General features: G+C 37.3%; 2 long non-coding RNA genes across 2 annotated transcripts in view; both read right to left on the bottom strand.

The window, feature by feature from the left end:
• Positions 1-301: 301 nt before the first annotated feature.
• LOC118917547 (uncharacterized) lies at positions 302-7,276 on the bottom strand. Its single transcript, XR_005026841.2, has 3 exons — positions 7,190-7,276; positions 3,154-3,956; positions 302-617 (listed from the first exon to the last, which is right to left on the bottom strand). It is a non-coding gene; the product is annotated as an uncharacterized LOC118917547 (long non-coding RNA).
• Positions 7,277-15,953: 8,677 nt separating this feature from the next.
• LOC118917556 (uncharacterized) overlaps positions 15,954-17,277 on the bottom strand; it is a 62,220-nt gene continuing 60,896 nt past the window's right edge. The window contains exon 4 of the long non-coding RNA XR_008999194.1: positions 15,954-16,055. This is a non-coding gene — a long non-coding RNA (uncharacterized LOC118917556). The remainder of the gene's footprint in view (positions 16,056-17,277) is intronic.

The raw sequence follows: 17,277 nt of genomic DNA, 5'->3' as shown, positions 1-17,277 counted from the left end.
CAGTACCAAATTGTCTTGATTACTGTGGCTTTGTAGTAGAGCTTGAAGTTGGGGAGTGAGATCCCCCCGACTTTATTCTTCCTTCTCAGGATTGCTTTAGCTATTCGGGGTCTTTGCTAAGTGACCTTTCTTCTATCTTTGGCTGGAAAATAAATAAAGGAAAATAAGAAAGGTGTATATACATCTCTTTGTGCTCAACAACTGTAGCTGTATAAAAAGGGACTCTGGGTAAAACAATAAAAATAACAAAATAAAAGACACAAAATTAATAATATTAACAATAACAATTCCACTGGTTCTTTTCCACCTACCCATGAAGGATGTCAGCTTCTTCGGAATCCCAGCTCTCCTAGGAGTTCTCAGTGGATTTCTCATGTTAGTTCATGAACAATCTCCTCTTTAAGATGGTAGGTACATTGTTCAATTGCTAGGCATCCTCGGGTACCATTTTTATGAGGGCCCTCTTGTAGTCAAAGCACTAAACCCATTTAAACTCCATAGCTCCACGGCTATATAGGGTGCAGTGCGCCATGCAGGGGAATACTCCATCCTATAAGTATTATGTCCCAAGAGAAGGGCTCCAAATCAGCCACTATGTTGTTCCAGTTTCTACAGTTCTTGTTGAAAAAAACAAAAGAAGAAATATAAACCTCTGTTAACTCATAATGGTCTCACAGATATGTTTTCATACTTTACCCCACAACAAAGAGGTAAAATGAGTATTAGTATTCTCATTTTATATGTAAAGAATCTCAGCCAAAATGGGTGTCAAAGCAAGTCCTTTTCTTCTGTTGTGATCATTCTTTGAAGCACCATTTCCCACAGTGGAAAATAGTCCTAAGTGGGCTTAGGAGAGATCTTTACAAAATAAAAATACTAGCCTGTATGTTCAGGAAAGATAGCTATTTGTCAAGCTGTTGGCAAACCAGTAAACCATTTTTCCTCTATGATATTAGTATAAGGACCCCACTGACCAACTGCTGGTACTTCCCAGTATTTCTGCTGGTCTTTATTCATGACCACAGGTTCCCTCCTTCTGAGGTCAATTGGTCTCTGTAATCTTAAAATACATTTTTATTGTCTTTATATGCACCACATCTAAATGGATCTGTACATTTTTGTAGCTCATAAGCTAGTCTTTAAGTAGAATTTAAAAAACGATTATTTGAATTAACCACACCATAACAAGATGGATAGATGTTTTTAAAGTAGATATACCCAAATAAAACATGGAAATTTAGGTATGACAATGTATTTACATGCAAAGATTTATAAGCCTATTTATATATGTGGAACACTGACTCAGATTTTCCACTTACATAGACTCATACAGTTTTAAACAATTAGCCACTCTACTTGACATGAATTCATTTTTATTATTCATCTTTATTACTTTTGAGTACAAGAATATTGTTTTCATTTTACAAATATGGAAAAGGAGGTTCACCTTGAAGAAATGATAGCTGACATGATCCAGGACTTTCCACTCCATAGATCTTAGCTATTTTACAGCACCTGAATTATCCCAAAAGCTTTTCTAGACCTCACATTCTTTAAGTCTATTCCTTTAATCAACAAATATCTATTATCATCTATGCTCCAGGCATAGTACTTGATTGCTGGGATAGAATTTCTCCTCTCAGGGAGTTTAACTTGAAATTGATGAATTGAGAAAGGATAAGGTAGGGGAGACAGAATCAAGCAATAAAGTAAATAAATAAATAAATGAATAAATTCAAATGATACATTTAGAGAGAAGTGATATTAAAACGTGATATTATAAAGAGTTATGGAAGAGGTAAGGTATTTAGTGAACAAAAGAAAAATAAGAAGAAATGAGGTCTGAACATTAGCCTGAGCCACATAACAGAGGATTTTGCAGGTCATAGTAAAATTTTGATTTTTTTCTAAATGCACTGGAGGACTTTTGGGGGAATAGTGCCACCTTATTTAGATTTTAATAGATTGTTTGACTACTGTGTAGAAAAAGATTGGAGGGGCAGAAGTAAAGTAGATGTATCATCCAGGAATCTATCGTGTCATTCAGATTTAAAAAAATGAATGCTTTGAATTTACGGCAGGTAATGGCAGTGATTATACAAATTCGTATAATCCCAGAAGTTTCGGTTTTATTCTTTTTTCCTAGAACATCCAAGTATAGAGAAGTTGGCCACCTTCTGGCTCTGACAAAGTCATTCCAGTGACGTCGGTTGCCAGCTTCTGAGTCATTAGTCGAGCATACAGGGCCACGGTGCTCCCGGGCAGGCTTTGTTTGGTACCGACAGCCGTCCTCAACCCCACTCACCCAGAAGGAAGATGGGTTTCTCTCTGTGCCCCCCAAGGACATTCCTGTGGTCTTTTTATATTTTTGCCTGTCTTAATTTCTGAGGTTATTTACTTTTAAACTCTGACAGATTCAGAAAGAGAAAGATGAGAGCTGCATGTTGTGATGGTAAAAATGAAAAGGAGTTGAAAATACATAACGTAGTTATAGATCAGAGAAGAGACTGGCAGAGTGGAGACTATTACTCAAGCATTCCTACTGCCTTTAGTTTGCTTTGATGCAAGCACAGGTTTTGATACTCATTTGCAGCTGAGTAGCACACAGCGGATCAAGCCACACATAGGCCATCTCTCAACAGGCACCAATGTTTGACTATGGGATTAGTAATTGAGAACAGAATTCCATAACCTCAAATGATAGATGAAAACAAAGCATGGCCATGGGACTGGAGGAGCTCGACTACCTGGCAGGTTACTGAGACAAATACTAGACTTGACATGTAGCTTGACCCTCTATGGTCTGCCTGTGTGCCTATTAGTAACACTATTCCAAAATTTGTAGTTTGTGAATACCATCTTGGACATACCCAGCTTGTTTCAGATCTGCCGCTTCATTTAAATTCCCTATCCTCTTTATATTACTTTGTGTGAATCCTTCAACTCAAGTCCTCTTGAAGGACTCTGAGTTTAACTCATCATTGGCTTTCCCTATGAAGAATTCCAGTATACCTGCATAGCAGTGTCTCTGGATCAAACTCCTTTTACTTATACCTGGTCAGCACCTTTGTTTGCCCACCTAATTACCTATTCAGGAAGAAAGTGGGAATTCAGATACTGGAATGTAAGCACACACACACAAAAGAAACATACCTTGTTTTTTGAACTGCCTTCTGGAAGGGTAATATTCCAGGAACAAACATCATGAGTCTAATCACCGAAGTTGAGGCGCAAGATCATAAAAATGACTATTCTTCAAGCCACACTAGTACTGAATTACCTGTTTCATGGACAAAGTGAAGAAGTGGTCATAAAATTGGAACAAGGAATAAATCTGTGTCAGGAATCACATGACAGCAGCTGTGGACGGTCGGACAATGTAGGAGGTGGGGTACAAACAAGTTTACCCGGACGTGTGTGAGGCAGCCTCACATTTCTCCACAGGAGGGCGTCTAACCTTGGGAAGACAAACACTCATCAAAGGGACTGCTTCAGGAAAAACCTTTCTTTTAATATTTTTATTATATCTATATTGTACTGCTATTTACACTTATAATGAAGGCACAATGCAACAGTAATAAACTAATAATTGCAAATAGTCATTTAAAAGACCTCCGATTCTAGAACTTAACACATTTTTTTCTTTTCATATTTGTTTTTCTACATTTTATCTAGTTACAGAAATGTCTGTGTATAGCTCTGTGCACTGCTTTTTTTGTTGTTTTTTTTGTGGGGAGAGAGAGAGGGAGTATGTGTTAGCATTCTACTCTTTCCTTAAGCATACTGGCATGGATAGTTTACACTTTTCTACATAAGCTTTAGGGCTTCACACTGCATAAATTTATCATCTCACAGTTCTGTAGGTCAGAAGTCCAGAGCTGGATTTATTTCTTAGCTCCAGGTCTCACAGGGTCAAAATCAAGAAGGCGGCAAGATTGTATTCCTTAGTGGAGATTCTGTGGAAAAATTCACATCCAAATTCATTCAGCTAATTGGCTAAATTCAGTACCCTGTAGTTGTAGGACTGAGTCCTGCATATCCTTGCTGACTGCCAGGTGGGTGGCCATCCTTAGTTCCTAGACACTTCTGTCTGGTCCTTGTATGGAGCCTCCTGTATCTTAAAAGCAGCAATGCCATATCAAATCCTGCTTGCACTTGGAATCTCTCTGATTTTCCCTTCTGCCACATACCTTCAGCTTCTTCAATCTCTCCCTCTTCAGCTGGAGAGTGTTTTCTGAGTTTAAAGGCTTATTTGATTAGATTGGGCCCACCCCATAATGCAAAATTATCTCCCTAATCTTAGGGTTTGTGAACTTACTTACATATGCAAAATCTATTTTGCTCTATGAGGTAACATATTCACCTGCTCCACTGATTAGGATATGGACATTCTGGGGGGCGTTATTCTTTCCAGTCACAGTATACACCTTTAACAGTGTCACCATTTTTATGTATACTAACATTAAAGAACATTTTCTGAGGATGTATATTTGTTTTCACTTTTGTTTTGCCACTTTACATTATATTTTGTTATTTTCAGTTCTTACATTATTTCCCTTAATTGAGGAATGGGATCACTGTGTCATGTTAGAGTACTTTTTTTCAGCTTACTGCTTTCAACTTATTGCTATATTGAGTTAAAGTAGATTTATACCAGTTTATAAAGTTCAGCCCTAAAAGACTGCAGTTTTGTAACTACCTCACCAGCCTTGTGTGTAAACATTTTTAGATGTGTATTTCCAGTCTAAAGTGTGACATTTTGTCACACATGTATATAATTGATATGACCTCCTATATGAAGTATCTCCAATACTATTTTCCTGAGTATTTTTTGGCATCTTGATGCTCTATATATAAAGAAATTATCCACCTATTTGTCATATGTAGAGAAAACATTTTTCCATATAGGCTGTTACTATGTTTTATCTTGATATTTTTCAATGCAGATAATATTTTTTAACTACTTAAATTTGTCATGTCCCTTAATATTGTTTTTTTATTCAAATCTGAGAAAGCTGTTTCTTCACAGATCTTACCAGTTTTTCAGCTCTTCAAATCATCTCATACTAGTGTAGATAATATTTGATCTACCTTTCAAGGACTGATTTGCATACTGGGCATTTTTCAACAGAGGGCAGCATTTTGCATTTGTTCTGCTTTGTGGGTGCATATTTTAACCACAGAGCACCAAATGCTCTGAAAAATTCCTCAGAAAATACAGTGAATCAGGAAAACAACATGTACAAGTGCATTTCTATGGAAACAAAGGATGTATTTTCTTATCACAGAGCTTCTGGGAGAGTCTTAAATATTCTTTGAAATGCAATAAACGTTCTTTAAATCAATAATTGTGGTGAAAATAATAAAGAACCAACATATGTTAGGAAAAAAATAAGTCAGCTTTACAAGGTAATAATGACAGGAGGTTTTAGCCAAAACTATAGAACAATAAAATATGACTGAATAAGCCAACAATAAGTCTTGAATTTGCTGCAGAAAATGTAACTAATTTGGGCCAAAAACTGCAACTAAAGCTCTATTCTCTATATGACTTAATAAAAAAATGTCTGCATTATGTTTTTAATTGTCTTCATCATAAATTCTGAATCCTTTGCATGGCTCACCAGATTTTTTGTTTTCTAGCCTGAGGCCTCAAAATGTAAGTAAGTATTCTCTATTATAGTTTCCAGGTAGAATATTTCCCACCCTGTAGGGGCCGGCCTATGGCCGAGGCTGAGTCCCACTATGGCTGAACACCGCCCTTCCACTCTGGCTGACCAATGCCCTAAGATGGGGCCCGCTTCCTGGGCGCCACCCTGCCTGGTTTGGTGGCATTAGCATAAGGAAGTTGCTCCTATAGGCTTGCCTCATGCTTAAAGGTCACGCATGATCTTGATCACCATAGGCCAGCTTCCTTTATATAAGGCGGAAGCAGGAAAGAGAAGCACTCTCTCACTCCCTCTCTCTCTCACTCTCTCTCTCCTCTCATTCTTCCTCTCATTCGCTCCCCCCGGCTGTTGCTTCTTCTCACTCACCTTCTCCCAGCCTTCCGAGCGACAATAAAGAACTGAAGTGAACCAGGTCTGTGTACGTATCGCTGTCGTCACCGCCACAAGGGGCGAACGCGGTACCACCCTGTGCTCTTATCCTGTTTTTCTGTCTCTGCATTACTTTCTTATTAGGCCCTAGGCTCTTCTGGGACCTGTCTTTGTCTTATTATCTCTATGCATTGGAATTTGAGCAGTGCAGATAGCACAATATAGTCACTCATTAAATAAGGAAAGAAATCATATTGAGATATGGATTTTTCCACTTACTAGTTTGGCAATACTTTTTTTCCCGAGCACTTCTAGTATTTGCCTAATATATATATATACAAAATCCCTGACCTTAGCTCATTTCGATAAAAATTATTTCAGTATAATGTGCCTTTTCCTTTGAGGGATTTTATAGAACTTATGTGTTTTTATAAGACATTTTGAAATTATTAACTGAAGCATATCAAAGCAACTAGGAACTATAATTCCATTAGAGACCTGGTGTTAGAAATACATCCACTTCCGATTTCCAAATGCATCACAATTTTAGGACCACTGAGGTTGGAGGTCATAAAAGCAGCTAAAACTTTATGTTTTAATAAATCTGAGTTGTCTGGATTGAGAGGAAAGGAAAAAAAATGTTGCATACCACACACTTTTGCAAGATGGATTAAGTGAGCAGAAATTCATAATTCACAAGCATAAATCCATGATGGCAAGATGGTCATGGAGTGACACAGGCCTGACATTTGGTCTAGCTTTTATAAAGTATAGATAAGAAAATTATAGAATCACTTTTAAAACCCCTATACAGGATAAATTTTCTATATTGTTCAGTGCTGAAATTCCTCAAGAATGAACACAAACCACTTGCACTCAGCTAATTGAAGATTTATTGAATGTTTCCCATGAACCAAAGGACTCTGCTAGGTACATGGAATATAATAATAGATGAGATAGTATATAGAAGGGGGGCCAGAGTCCTAAAATAAAACTGTTCATCAAAAAGTACCTTCCTTCGAAAGATGATTAGATATCTAAACAAGTTGTGTCTGTAAATGTTCTTCCCCTATATTCACTCATCAAAATTCCTCAAACCTCATCTTCACAACCCTATTCCCTTCCTAAATTACCTCAAGCAAATCGCATACCTCAGATATTTCTTCAAGACTGGTGTGAGTTTGCTTATGGTGCTGTGATTCACCCAGAGGAAACTGCGTACAGTGGAGAAACTCTTACGCTCATCATTTCTTCCCGTCACCAGGTACGGCACAAAGTGCAGAACTGCAGAATGAACAAATGAGTTGCATTTCTTTCAACTACAAAAATAATATGCAGTAGTAATAGTACAACTCCTTTCAGATTCCTGGATCTGATTCCAATACATGTGTGTGTGTGCGTGTGTGTGCGTGCGTGCGTGCGTGCGTGTGTGTGTGTGTGTGTGAGGGTTCTTTCCACACACACAACACCAAGCAGTTCTCAAACCCCAATAGGATGTCCGAGAACTCAATTCTGACACTACCTGCACAGAGATTGTACCAGACTCCCCAGGTGAAGGGCTCTGTCCTGTAAGACTGCCCTCCGCCCACAGAAGCCAGATGCCTGTTGCAAGTTCCAGGCACTTGTGATTCTGACCAACAAGCTACAGATTGGAGGATCACGCGACCTCCCACTTAGGTTCAATTAATTTGCTAGAGTGGCTCACAAAACTCAGGGAAAACACTTTGGTTTACCAGTTTAATTAAGGTTACTGTAAAGTATACATGTTAATAGCCAGATGAAGAGATACATAGGGCAAAGTCCCAAATAAAGGAGCTTCTATCCTTGTGGAGCTTGGGCTGGGCTCAGTGGCACATGGAAGCTTTCCGGTTCCCCAAGCATGGAAGCTCTCTCCAACTGAGAAGCAGGATCCAACAGAGCAATGTGCTCCTCTCACTGGTTTTTGTAAGGGTTTCATTGCATAGTCATGACTGACTAAATCATTGGCTATTGGCTGATTCAACCTCCAGCCCCTGCTGCCCTTGGGTGGGTCCAAAAATCTCTCATTAGTATAACAAGACACCCATTTCACTTTAAGGCTCTGAAGTGTTTTTCAAGAACTGTGGATGAAGACCAAATATACCTGGGAAATATATATTTGATCTTATGAATAACCAAATATGTATTTCTTATGACTCATTATATTATATAAGTTAATACATGAGTGAATGAATGAATGAATGAATAATTTGTGAACATATTTTTGGGGTTTGACTAAGAGGTTAATTTTGCATTCACATTTTTGTAGTTATTCTAATTCTCTAATTCATTTACAATGTTTTGGTTATTTTATTTCAAAATTCCCATTATAATTCTGGATTTGTTACTTTTTCTTTTAATTCTCTGATTATTTACCAGTATTTATTTTCAAATGATATTACTCCATTAATTTTTGGTTGATTGTTCCTATTAGTCTTATTTTCTGCCTATTAATGACTTTTATCTTCAATTTTATTTGGCTGACATTAATATTCCAAAACCAGATACTGGATTTCTTCTTTTGATCAGTAGTACCCTTGTACAGATATCTTTTACTTATTAATTTTTAATCTCATTCTTTGCCTTGGTCCTTCCCTGTGCTGTGTGTAAATGTGCTTATTACTGATCTAACAAAACTGGTATTTTTTTGGTATTCTCTGTGCTGTACTACTGTCCCTGTGACCAACTTACATTATAGTTGTGAATTATTGTACCCCTTTATCCCCTCCCACCCTCTTCCCCCCATTCCAACCCCTCTCCCTTGGTAACCACTGGTCCCTTCTTGGTGTCTATAAGTCTACTGCTATCTTGATAAAATTGATTTTTAAACACATATTCTTTCTTCTTAAATTAATTAATATCTTAATAACTTACACACATTCACATTCTTTTTTGCTAGGTTGCTTTGTATGTTCCCTTCTCCTCCTTATCTCTCTCTTTCTCTCTTCCTCTTTTTGTACCACCACATTATATTTTCTTTCCTTTACTTGTTAGAAGGTATAGATTCTAGTTGTTTTTCTTGTGGTCCCCTGAAATTATGAGGATATACTTTGACCTGCAAACTTTTATATCAAATTTAATAACAGTCAGTGTTTCTACCACTCTACCATGAGAGGTGTTTACATGTTTTAATTACACATTTAACACATCCTCTTCTACTACCATTATTATGATATAGTTTCAGTTTTTGTTATTCATTAAAAATAGTTTTATTACTTTTACATTAAGCCCATAGTTGACTTTACTAGAATATTATCAACTTATGTGCCCACCATTTTTGTCCACACATTATTTCTGCATTCTTTTTTTCTTTTTCAATGTATATTCTCTAGTAACTCTTTTAAGTGAAGAACTGTGGATGGTAAAGTCAAGAGATATTAGAAAACATCTTCATTTCCTTTCACTCCTAGTTAGCAGGTTAAAAAATTCTAAGTTGAGCTTTATTGTTAGCACTTTGGATATTACTCTGTGTTGCTTCTTAGAAATTCTCACCTATTTTGTTTGCATGTTTACTTCCATATCCTCTTCTATGATCTTCCTCTTGACAACAAACTCCATCATTTTGTAGGAAGACAGGGGAATAAAAAAGGGAGCTGTCTAGAAACAGATAAAAGGTAAGCCAAGAGTTATAGACACTGAAAACCATCAATATCTAGTATCAAGAGAAAGGAGCAGAGAAAGTGGATAGCTTCATATTTACGTGCTTTAAGGATGGTGTGGCAGAAAAACTAGGCAATTAGTGAACTAAAGAATCTTCTGACAAAGGGTTAGATAGCCAGGGTCTGATTCCTAAAGGCAAAGGAAAAGTCAGAAAAGGGGTGATTTTAATGACTGATTTATTTCACTTATAGCATCTTTTGGTTGACCCCACATTAAAACAATTCAATGCAGAGGAAATTTGAATCCCTTCAATTTCATCTTCCAACTTAGCCCTGGCCCACCACTTACTTTTCATAGAGGAAGTTCACTGCAGGGGTGGTCTGACCATTTGATATGAGCTATTTTTGTTGCCCACCAAATTGGTCCAGATTAAAAACACAGACCTTTTGATTTATTTCCTCAAAGAGTCTTGATGCTGTTTATCCTAGTATGAAAAAGATTTGACTGGATTTGGGAAAGATAGAGTTCTCCTCAACAATAAAAATTAACTTTGAGTATTAGGTATCTCTATTCCTATTCTAGAAACAGCCATTTAAAACTTAAAAAGAAAATCCTTAACTATTTCTTTAGCTTTGTCTCTAACATATCCAATATCTAGGGTCCTAGGATGTTATTTTTATCTATTATCTACCTATCTATCCATATATCTATGTATCTTTGGCTTCTGTCTTTCCTCTCTATTATTTTCCTATTATCTGATCCCTGTACCTTAGAAGAAAGAGACAGTTTATCCCATATTCCATTACAACAGAATTAAGTTATCTCCATATCTTACTACCAAATAATTAGAGCCTTCTCTTTGGTTAACCAAGGATATGGCCAAAGCTTTGAAATCATGGGTTATGAGGTCCCACTAGAGTGTGCACCAGAGGCTCCTCCCTCCCAATAGATTCTCTTTACTCGCTAGAGCAGAAAACACCTATAGCTGCACTTGAGTAATCGTTAAGTCTACATATGTCTACATGTTCCTTTACAACATGATTAATTACAATGTAATTAAGAGTTTCTTTATATCTGTTTAGAAATAAAACAAACTCCAGCCAGGGAGACTAAAGTGCTGTGAAATCAACATATTTTACAGACAAAAATACTGATTGATGAGTAATTATGAGAAAGAAAAATCATGTATGAAACAAAACTTAAATCATAGAATTAATTTTCACAAATTCTGAATTACAAGGAATTTATGGGAAGAAAACAATGAGACATACCTATATCATATTCTTTAACATAAGTTAATTTTATAGAATAAAAATGCACTCTATCCCTAACCTTAGAGAAATTTAACTTCTTGATGCATCTATAATGAGGACATAAACATACTAATTGCCTTACAGGTTTGCTGCAGGCCAGATGAAGGAAATCAGATTCTATCATTTAATGATTGTATGGCTTTATAAATGACCAAACCTTTTCCAAATATCAAAATCTGTAAAATGAGAACACTGATATCTAATTTCTAAGGCTATTAGGGAAATGAAAGAAAATGGTATTGATGAGGGTGTCTCTACAGAGAAAAAGTATTTAATAAACTGGAGTCCTTAAATTCTATTCCATTTTTAAAAAGAGTAGATTATATACAAATTAACAAACAAAAAGTTAAAACAGAACTGGAAATTACGTATTTAAAGAAAATAGTTACAAATATCAGGATTTATTTTCCTCTAAGCCTTTGTTTCTTTTTTCCTCCCCCAAATGTTTACTTGTTTTCGTAAAACTGCCTTTGGCTCTAAACCAACACCTTCCAAATGATGTAAAGCAATGTGATGTGGAAATTACTAGAAAGCAAAAGGAATCAACCCCACAGGAACAATCTTTACTCCTTTGAAAGAAGTGATTGTGTAACTACAGGTGGAAATTGTGAGAAGTCTTATTTACTGTAGCATTTCCCCTGTTCTTTCAATATTGGAAATGAAGTCACTGTAGAGAGAGCTGTCAGACCCTATATATTACAAATGACCCAATCATTCTCATTCTGTGTCTTCTTGTCCAAATATAATATATTTTCCACTGTTTTTAATTCCATTAATGAGGGGAAAGACATGCAGGTAAATGTCTGTCACACAAAATTATAAACCTATTCAAGCCACCAATGGGCTGGAGATAAAATATGACTCAAAACAAAACATTTTCAGAAGACTTATAGAACCTCATCTGTAAAGTGGGTCAGCAGTAACAAAAACTGCTTCCTTCCCTGGTAAAAAATTAACTGAAATGAAATATATGTATATATCATAAGGAACTAGTTTGTTATTGTGTATAGTGCTTCTCATTTTAATTTACATGATTTTATAGTCTGTGTTTAGATGACTCTAAGCTGGCATGTAGTTCTTCCTGAGATAATCAGATGCAGGTCCCTATACTGACAAGTGGTTTTGGGGAATGGCTCACATTGTGTCCCCAGCTGTGAGAACATAAGACACAGGAATACCTATGTGATTTAAAGGTTAGCCTCTAGAGCCATACTGCCTTTGTTCAATCTCTGTGACCTTGGCCAAGTCATTTACACATTTTTATGCCTAAATTTCCTCATCTGCCTAATGAGGAATAATAATGGCCCTATCCTGTAGGGTTTTGTAAGTATTAAATGAATTATACATACAAATAACTTAGAAGAATGTCTGGCATAAAAAAATACTTAAAAACAATGTTAGCTATGGTTATTCCCAGGTCATGATACACTTGTACCTGAAGATCTCCAGCAAACTCTAAACCAGCAGGTTATTTCATACATAAACTGACTATACGTCTCCCAGACAGCTGAGAATGGCTGTGGAGACATAAAACTGCTAGGTAGAAAGGTAGCCAAGAGCTACAGGGAAAGGAGAAGATAAGGTTCGAGGAAAAAACATCTGCCCAAACTGGGTAGGGGGTCCCAATTGGAGACAACAAAGGCTTTGCAGGCAGATAACTTCCTTGCCTATCAGGTCCATGCTAAACTGGTCCCAACCAGGTCTCAGCAGGCACAATCAAGCAAAACTAAGAAGCGCCCAAACCACACCTCATAGTAATCTCATAAAAATAAAATTGCTGTTTTACTCCCCCCTCCCCCATGGACTTTTCTGTGTGCATTTTGGGAAAAGACATGCACATCAAGAGGAATTGCTGTATAACTAGAGCTGTCAATCAAATGATCTCACCCTGTCAATCAAAGAAGTACCTCCCAGCTAGGACATGACAGACAGACCCCCCCCTAAAATTTTGGGACCTTTGTCTACCTTGACTGACTGGCTCTTCCCTTGGAGTGTATTCTAATAGAACTTCAGCTCTGCTTTGCTACTTCATCTCTGCCTTTGAACTCCTTGTTGTGGTGGTGATAAGAACCAAGGAGAACAAACTCAACTGATAACAAGACCATCCACCCTTACCCCTGAAAAGCTCACCCAGTTTGAGCTTCTGGGCCCTTGGGTAGGAACTGAACAGGAGTTGCCCCACTCAACAGCTGGTTGCAATTTATATTCCTCTCTTCACACAATTAAGTTGTTGTAACCTTTACAGATAAAAGGGACCTGTATCATTTGTATCTTTTCTAATCAGTTTTCTTTCTATTAATCACAATCAACCTGCCAATCACAATCAACCGTCACAAAGGGAATATGACCTTCTACTGGGGAATGGATGCATTACAACATGGATTCAGGAACAACGGTGTAAGAGTGTCCAAAATATTCCTGGATTCCAAAAGGTTTCCCGTAGTAGAAATACCTATTCTGACCCTTAGTTAATAAAAAGTTCTTACCATTCCATGCACTCCTTTATAAACCTCCACTGTGACTATCACTGCCTAGGATAAAGACGAACATTTTAACATGTATACCTGCCTAGTTTCTACCTTCCTGGGTACCAGTGTCTCTTATCTGTACCCACATTGCTCTTTTTTCAGATCCTTGAAATGTGCAATGAATTTAAGAAACTTCATTTATGAAAACAATCAATACAATAACACATATCACCTTACACTCATTTCTTTCATTTAGGCAGAAACCCAAACCAAACTGAGAACAAATGCTAAACTCATTGGCTCCTGTACAAGACAAGACTGGGTCAGAATTCAAATCATGTCACCCAGACTCTTGGATTTTCTCTCTCTTGAATCCTAGCTGGCTTCGCTCTCAAGCTGGTTCGGGCACAGCTGGCCACACACAGCCTGAGGCTTATATCTAGCAACAGCAAAGCTATTTCTTCTCCCCTGTCCCCAGGAAAGCCTGAAGCCTGAGCATCTCTGCATGGGACAAATACTATCTCAGGAACAATCTGAAGGAAGTTCTGAATGCCAAAGCATGATACTATTAAATAAAACAGAAGATTATGAAAATAATTAAGAGGAATAAACCTTAGCTAAGGAATGAAGCTGAATCATGGTTTTCTAAATTTCCCCTCCTCCTATTCTCCCTCTTCTGCTTCACATTCCTCTTTCAGATACTTAAATCTTGTACATACAATTAATTATAGACTGCCTCATATCACAGCTATCAGTGTATACTTATTAGGATATACATTTCTTAAGAATTGGTATGTTGTCCTCTTTGATAAATTTTTATTTTGAAATAATTTTAAGTTTACCGAAAAACTGCAAAGATACCTTTTTCATCTTTATATGTACCACATTACTTAACATAATGCTTTAGGTACTCAGTATTTTCTATTCAAACAACAATTTTATATCAAGACCCATTGATTTTGTTAGTTAGCTTCATGAAGTAAAGCATTTAGAACTGTTGCTGTGCTTATTTGCATCTTTCTATTATTACTGTAATTATTATTAATAATTGTGAGATGAAGAAATATTCATATCCATTCTGCTCCTATAGGAAGGATAGAGAAAATAGGAAATAAACAGAATCATCACCTTAATATTGACTTTGGTCTGCTATAGATATCTCGATCAGAAATTCACAATAGGAGGGAGAATATAAGTGGTTTTATCTAAATAAAAAATGTTTATCAAAAACAAAAAGATCATCTTGGAATTTAGGGTGATACAATGATAAATTTGGAATGGACCCTAGATATCATGCACTCTACCTCCCACTTTACCTATGAAGAAACAGCTTCAGATGTGATCAGTAACCTATACGAATGTAACAAAGAAGTAGCAGTGTTGGAAAAGAAGACGACTTCCAATTGTAAGTCCAGAACATTTCGCTCTATACCAAAATGAACAGTATATTGCTAACCACTTAAGCAGTTCTTCATGTTGACTATTCTTTTGATGAGAATGTGTATTTCATCTCTTTAAATGCACCACTGAATGTTATGAGAAATCTACCATAGAAAATGGCAACATCATGCCCTGGGTTATGTCTAGGTTTTAATGCTTGATATTCCTAGACTTGAATTCTGCCTCTGTCACTTTTTTTTTTTTTTTAGTGATGTAATCACAAGTTAATCTAACAAAGTCTTAGTTTTCCAAGGACTATATAATAACAATTTGGGGTTACGCTGAGGATCAAACTGGACCTTTGTTTTGAAGATCCTCTTTAAAACCTGGCATACAAATGGTAACCAGTAAGTATTGCTTCCTCTACCACTCCCACGGAGAGAGACACTTTTTCTAGGAGACAAGCTGGTCTAGAAAAAGGCTTAGATCTAAGGATATGACTGGGTGCTAACCCCAACTCTTCACTGTTATATGTATAACAATGTCTCTGACATTCAAGTTCTTGATCTGTTAAGTAGGGATAATACCTCTTTCGTGGAATGTCATGAAAATTGAATGCCTGGCATCCTACAAGTCCTCAGCAATTGCTCTATAGTTTCTTCCATTTCTTGTATTACCTACTATTTGAATCAAAATGAGATTTTATTGATTTTCTTTTGCCATTTTTAAGAGGAGTTAAAATTTGTCATGTTTTTAAATTACCAACCTTGATTTCCAGAAAACAAAGACAATGCAATGAAAAATGCCTATCTATATTTCTCTTTATATACCTGTTTTCAAGAAAAACTACAGCTAAAAAGTCCTAGTAGGAACAATTGGCAGAAATAATGCCTTATAACCATCTAGTAATATCTTTTAGAATATAACAGCAGTGACCAATGTTCACTCTTACATATAATATAAATAATAATTACAAGGAGGAAGATAACAATAGCTAATGCTGTACTAGGTGCTTTATATATTACTTTAAGTTCTCAAAATAACCCTCTGTATTATTATCCTCATTTCACAGATGAGGAAACAAGGTTTCTAGAAAGTTAGAATATAACATACCCAGGTTGACACATTTAGTAAGGTATTGACTTGATTCGAATACAGTTATGGTTGCCATCAAAGATATTTCTCTATCCATAAATTCTGCTATTCTTCAATTCCAATAACTGAAACATCCTACATTCCTGTGATAAAGATAAGATACAATAAAAAAATTAAAAAAGAGAAATCTAGGAAAATTGAGAGTACAAAAAGAGCTGTATAGCATCCAGCTATTCCTTCCCAAGTTACTGGCTTGCTATTGAATAGATAATAACATGTACAAATCACATACACCCATAAATCAATGCATGTCGGAGGCAGAGCCAACATGGCGGCGTGAGTAGGACAGTGGGAATCTCCTCCCAAAAACATATATACTTTTGAAAATACAACAAATACAACTAATCCTAAAAGAGAGACCGGAAGACACAGGACAACAGCCAGAATACAACTACACCAGCGAGAACCCAGCGCCTGGTGAAAGGGGTAAGATACAAGCCCCGGCCCGGCGGGACCCAAGCGCCCCTCCCCCCAGCTCCCGGTGGGAGAACAATAGGCAGAGCGGGAGGGAGACGGAGCCCAGGACTGCCGAACACCCAGCCCCAGCCACCCGCACCAGAGCGCAGGCACAGTGCATGCGTGGAGGGCTGGTAACTAATGAAATAGGGCAGCAAGACCTCTGAGCGGGTGCCAAAGCTGATGCCCGTGTGACAAAGAAAAGTGGAGGCTTTTTTAAAGTGTTAAGGGACAGGGATTTAACAGCTGGACGGAAACAGCATAAGTCACAGCCCAGTGGCAGGAAATTACAGGGAAAACCGGGTGCACTAACCCCCTGGGCAACAGCTCTGAGACCCCTCACAGAGGTAAACAGCCAAAAAGTCCCCCCAGTCCATTACCCCTCCGGGCTCTGCGAAAGCAGAGAAATAGCCTAAGGTAAACCCTGCCCACAGAAAGGGAGATCCATTTGTATTGGCCAGGCAAGACACAAAGACCCAGCCTACACGCAATTACCCAACAAAAGCCACTAGGGGTCGCAGTTGTCCCAGTAAAGAAAGGCCAGTAGCAAGTGAAAAGTTTGGCTCTCCCAGCCGACAGTCAATAGCACCTATCAACATGAAAAGGCAAAAAAATATGATCCAGACAAGACTAACCCAGACAGCTTCGGCATCTGCTACATCTTCCCCTGAGAAGGAACCTGGGGAGATAGATTTGACCAGTCTTCCTGAAAAAGAATTCAAAACAAAAGTCATAACCATGCTGATGGACTTGCAGAGAAATATGCAAGAACTAAGGAAGGAGAATACAGAAATAAAACAAGCTCTGGAAGGACTTCAAAACAGAATGGACGAGATGCAAGAGACCATT

Source organism: Manis pentadactyla, chromosome 9 (genome assembly GCF_030020395.1).
Source record: "Manis pentadactyla isolate mManPen7 chromosome 9, mManPen7.hap1, whole genome shotgun sequence".
Classification (NCBI taxonomy): Eukaryota; Metazoa; Chordata; class Mammalia; order Pholidota; family Manidae; genus Manis; species Manis pentadactyla.
The sequence above is the reverse complement of the archived record's forward strand: the minus strand, read 5'-3'. Positions and strand labels throughout refer to the sequence as shown.